This window comes from Bos taurus, chromosome 9 (assembly GCF_002263795.3).
Source record: "Bos taurus isolate L1 Dominette 01449 registration number 42190680 breed Hereford chromosome 9, ARS-UCD2.0, whole genome shotgun sequence".
In the NCBI taxonomy this organism is placed as follows: Eukaryota; Metazoa; Chordata; class Mammalia; order Artiodactyla; family Bovidae; genus Bos; species Bos taurus.
Genome location: NC_037336.1, coordinates 94976572 through 94982571, shown reverse-complemented (window position 1 = coordinate 94982571; position 6000 = coordinate 94976572).

Sequence of the window (6000 nt, the reverse complement as noted above, 5' to 3'; positions counted from 1 at the left end):
GCCCAGCCCCCCCTTATATTTGGGAACAACTTGTCTGTCTGCTAGCCAAGCTGCCCCCTCAGGTCGTGCAAGTATTCCCGTAACTTCTGAACGTCCTGCACTGTGCAGTTAGGTTTTAGCCCTAATTCAATAATGTGAGCATGGTATATAACCATCTCAAGAGGACAAAGAATGGAGCTCAGAAGACACACGCTGTCTGTACTGTGAGAAAGATTATGAGACCAGCATATACCATATTTCAATTATTTTACGACTGGCTACAGAAAGCTTATCATTAAGGGAAATATTAATTAACCTCAGAGATACCCCCAGAAAAAATATCTCCAGGACTCCTTCTCTAGTTTCTCCAGCCTACACTCTCCTCAACTTTGAACTACTGCAGACCCTAAAAGGACAATGCAAATCTTCTGGCTCCGGCACCGTGGGGGTAACTAATGTGCTACATTACCTCTTTTACCACAAAGAGCTGGAAATGCTAGATAAAATGTCACATGTACACAGGCGCTGGTATATATGTAACAATTCTGTGAGTATCACACACACTTGAGCCGCACAGTATTCTGTAACTACTACCAGCTGTGAACTGGCTGCCTTATGCCTTGTGCAGAGCTGTCGGCTACGCCATCCCTTCACTATCAGCCAGGGAGTTCCCTCCCTCTGTTCTTTGGATCCCATGCCTCTGTCTTTCTTTGTGGCACATATCCTCCAGCTGGAGGATCCAGTTCCAGGACGGTTCACTCACACTGCTGGTGATTTGATGCTGGGAACTCAGCTGGGCTGCTGGCCAATGGCCTCTCTCAGAAAGGCTTCTCCATGAAGCTGCTTGGGCTCCCTCACAGCATGGTGGTAGGTTATCCAGAAAAGATAGCGTAAGCTGACAGGCCTGTTAAAAGCCAATGCCTGGAAGTCTCAGGACAGCACTTTCTCTGTGGAGCAGTATAAACCCAGCCAGACAGCAGTGTTTTCTGGCTTTGGTTTCTTTGTTTTTGCTATATAGCATGCCACTGTGTGCGTATATATACAGCACAATTTATCCATTCTCTTGTCAGGTTTTGGTTATTCTGATTATGAACTTTCTTGTGTATTTTTTGGGAAGGGCATAAGCACTCATTTTACTAGGGTTTATACCTAGTGAGATCACTGGGTTATAGATTAGACATATACTTGGCTTTAGTAGATATAGTCAAACGGTTTTCCAAAGTGATTGTGACATTTTAATTCCCACCAACAATGTATAAGAATTCCAGTTGTGCCATATCCTTACTACTCTTGATTTTATCAAGATTTTTATTTATTTATTTATTTATTTATTAGTAGTGTGGCATATGGAAGCTTAGTTAACCCCCATGACTCTGTACTGAAACTGCAGATTCTTAACCACTGGACTGCCAGGGGAGACCCCTTGAGATTTTTTCTTGCAGCTATTCTAGTGGTCTGCAGTGACCCATCTTGAGTTTTGCCCCATCTTCACTCTCACTTCTACAGACAGTGACTCTGCTGTTAGTTCCCAAAATACTTGAGGAATTTATGGTGCAGACTGGGTTGTTGTTTAGCTTTCCTCACTACAGGCAAAGCATCTAGGCTTTGCATATCTGCTCATTTGCTTAATGATTTGCAAACTTGCCCTGTTCTTGAGGGTGTAAGAATTATTATTTTTTTAAATCCCTTTACTGTTGTTTCAGTGGAGTTTTGGGGGGGGTTATGGGGTTTTAGCAAAAGTAATGAATGTTTAGTACCTTCATTTTAGCCATGTCTTACTAACAGTGCTGGGGCTTCCCTGGTGGCTCAGGCGGTAAAGAATCTGCCTGTCAATGCAGGAGATGCAGGTTTGATCCCTGGGTTAGGAAGAGGCCCTGCAGAAGGAAATGGCAACCCACTCCAATATTCTTGCCTGGAGAACTCCATGGACAGAGGAGCCTGGTGGGCTCCAGTCCATGGGGTTGCAAGAGTCGGACACGACTGAGTGACTTACACACACACCACTAACAATGTTAACGGGCTTGCCGGGTGGCTCAGACAGTAAAGAATCTGCCTGCAATGCAGGCAACCTGGGTTCGATCCTTGGGTTGCAAAGATCCCCTGGAGAACGGAATGGCAACCAACTCTGGTATTCTTACCTGGAGAATTCCATGGACAAAGGAGCCTGGGGGGTTACAGTCTACGGGGTTGCAAAGAGACAGGACTGAGTAACTAACACTAATATAGTTACGTGTGTGCACAGTTCAAATAGGTACTTAATACATGTTTGTTGAACGTCAAATGCCTTGTACACTTTCACTTGTCAAGAGGACCATTATCTTATTCTGATGCTCTTATGAAACTGCAAGAAGGCAAACATATTCATTCAATTGTGGCTAAGAGCACAGATACCAACAAGAAAGACGACTGACACCACCACTTTTTAACAATGAGCTTGTGCTGAATACTCCCTGTTTTGGCGCCTTTGCAGTCATGAGTTAGTGGGTAGGATTATGTAGAGCACTTAGTACAATGCCTGGCCCACAGTGAATGCTCATTAATGGGTTAACTACCTTGGATCATTTACATATTTCTTCTCCCCAAAAGCACTGATATCCATGCTTTCTCATTATAGAAACGTAAATAACATAAAGAAGCTTAGGCAAGAGAATGAAAATCATCCATCCGTCCATCCATCACTGATAGATAATTGCTGTAAACATTTTTTAAACTTTTCTTATAATATGTATAATACTTTAAATTGCTGTCCCAGTCCCTTCAGTGATTGGCTTGGGTCTCTTCATATCATAGAGAACTTGAAAGGCACTAACTAGCTTACAGAAAACTTTTCCTGTCAACATGAATAGCCAGCAGCTCACTGCTAGTGTGACAAAATTATCTTCTCTATGACCAAGACATTATCTGTTTTTCTTTGATCTCTGGGTTATTTAGAATGCGTTTCAAATTTTAAAATATTTAGACAATTTTGTCTTTTCATTGATTTATACATTAAGTGCATTGTGTTCCAAAAATATAGTCTATTTGGTATAGATTATTTGAACTTTGTTGATGCTTGCTTTATGGTCTCCTATATGATCAATTTTTATAAATGTTCCACTTTTGTCTTAAAGTGGAACTTTTGTGATGCTCTAGTTGTTGGGTGCCAAGTTTTATTTATATCCATGAAATTAGGCTTTTGAGCCTTAGACTCATCTATAATGAAAAGAAATATGTTGTATGCTCCATCACAATGGTGGACTTGTCAATGAATCCCTGTAGTTCTATCAGTTTTGGCTTTATATGTTTTGAGGCTATTTAAAAACTTTCATTATGGAAATTTTCACACACACTCAGAAACAGTCTGCTGAATTCCTGTGCTCACTCCTGATCCACACATCCACCACCTCGCAACCAGCTTCAGTTACCAGTGCCATCTGATTCCTCTACCATTTTTGCTGTTGGGACGTATTAAAGCAAATTCCTGATATAATATTTAATATTTTTCTCTCATAAGGACTTAAAACAGACAAAGTATGTGGCACCTACAAGGGAAGAATTGCTCGACCTTAGTAAGCTGAATGTTCATGGCTTTCAGGATTTCCTTCAGGAAAGCTGACCCCTTCTCTAGGTCAGTCTCCTGTGGCAGAACAGAGTCAAGGTGGGTGTGTGAAGCAGCTGCAATGATGTCCTGTATCTGGTAGATGCTCAGTAAGTGACTAATTACCCACTGAAAGCTTTAGGAATGGTCTTGGGAAGTCAAACGTGCTCAACAGCTAACAATCCTCTTGGGCAAAATTCTTGGGAAAAGTCTTGATGTTATCTTTGTTCTTTTGCTGTCAGGATGAGCACTTAGCACGGCTAAGCAGGGCTCCTGGCTGGATGGGGGAAATGAGAGTAGGGTGAAAGGGTTGACACCAAATGCTACCTTTAGGCACATCAAGGCTTGTGGTCAAAGTTTCCAGTTTACACTGGAATGTTACTGAGTGAGACACTGCTTAGGATGAGTGATCTCTTAAATAAGCCCTGTTTATTACAGAGATTTTATATACACTGAGCACCCACCCTGTCCCAGGTACTTTACAAGGCACTGGGCATGCTCACAGAGTCCACAGTGTAGACAGGACATGAACTGTTACATATTCACCCTAATCCACGTGTAAGGACAACGTGATGTGTGCTCTGAAGGAACACAGCAAGAGACTTGATCTAGACTGGGACAAGGGAAGGCTGTGCTGCAAATACGGTCTTGAAAGGGCTCTGCAGGATGAGCTGAGAGGTGATGCTGGGCTGATGAGGGAAGGCGTGTCAGGCAGTGGGGCGAGCTCAGGCAAGGTCAGTGTGGTGAGCAGCTCGCGGAAAGGCACGGGGCTCTGGAACACAGAGCAGAGATTTATCATTATTTATCGTTCAGCATAAAGAGGTGTGAGAGCTGAGGTCAGGAGCAGGTAAGGATGCTAATGCCATGCTTACCTAGTGGGAAGGATGGTGACGCACTATTCTGAGCATTTAAACCTCTCCAGAGGGCGCTCTGTGATCCTCTTTCTGCAGGGGGGGAAACAGATACAGAGCCCCAAGGTACCCAGCTGGTGAGCAACGGAGCCCGAGGGCTGGGTCTGTCACGCCTGACCACCATTAGAGGATTTTAAGTTGAGCAGTGATATAAAAACAGGAATTTTTATTAAAAAAATCACCCTGGCTGCTGAGTAGAGAACGGTCAGGGAGAAGAGGGAGCAGGAAGGAGTCTGGGTAGGGGGGGGTCACCAGGGCTTGTACCAGGGTCAAGGCTGCAGAGGTGGAGTAGTGGGAGGAGAGATGGATAGGACCTGAAGGAGAGGGGTGGGCCAGGCAGGCTCCTCCACAGCACAATGGGGTGTGCTTCTGTTACTGAAAGGGGTGTGGGACTCAGCTCGCCACTCAAGAGCCAATAAACAGGCCAGGCTGGTGGAAAGGAAGTTTGTTTTATTTTAGATGCCAGCAACTGGTGGCGGGGGGAGGACATCTTTCCAAAGGCCACCTCCCCACCCAACTCCCCCCCACCCCCCACCACCACCCCGGCAACCAGTGGGGCAAGAGCTTTTATAGACAGAAGTGGGAAGGGGGCTACATGCCGTAACAGCACAGTCAGCTCTGACAGTCATCTTCAAACTGGTCATCGGTGGTCTGACTGGCATCATCTTGGTTGTTCTAGGTACATTTTATCTTCATTTCCAGGGTCCATTTGTTCCCATTTCTCTGAGGCCAGTTCTTGGAATTGTGACAGCTCATGTCCTGGGTGCGGTCTGATCATCATGTGGTTTTCTCTGCCTGGTGTTTTGTGTCTGTAAGATAGCTCACAGGATATGGCTCAGAATATTATCTATAGCCTGTGAGAAAGAACTAAAGATCCTTGACTAAGCTTAATGACTGCTGCTGCTGCTAAGTCACTTCAGTCGTGTCCAACTCTGTGTGACCCTATAGATGGCAGCCCACCAGGCTCCCCCGTCCCTGGGATTCTCTAGGCAAGAACACTGGAGTGGGGTGCCATTTCCTTCTCCAATGCATGAAAGTAAAAAGTGAAAGTGAAGTCGCTCAGTTGTGTCTGACTCTTCTCGACCCCATGGACTGCAGCCTACCAGGCTCCTCTGTCCATGGGATTTTCCAGGCAAGAGTACTGGAGTGGGGTGCCATTGCCTTCTCCAATGCATGAAAGTGGAAAGTGAAAGTGAAGTCGTGCAGTCGGACACGACTCTTCTCGACCCCATGGACTGCAGCCTACCAGGCTCCTCTGTCCACGGGATTCTCCAGGCAAGAGTACTAGAGTGGGTTGCCATGGCCTTCTCCGGAGCTGACCTGGGAAAGGGATTTAGCAAAGCCTAGGGGACGTGACCAGCTGGGACTGTACACTCTATGAGGCAGGGCTGGGATGATTTTATCCATCCTGGGATGACCTGTCTCAACAGGAATCTGGCATGGAGCAGGCACTTTGTTTATAGCTGCTGAATTCATAGAAAAAGTTTTAAAAATATATGTCTTGAACCCCTTCATCTGAGTAACTTCAGGTGA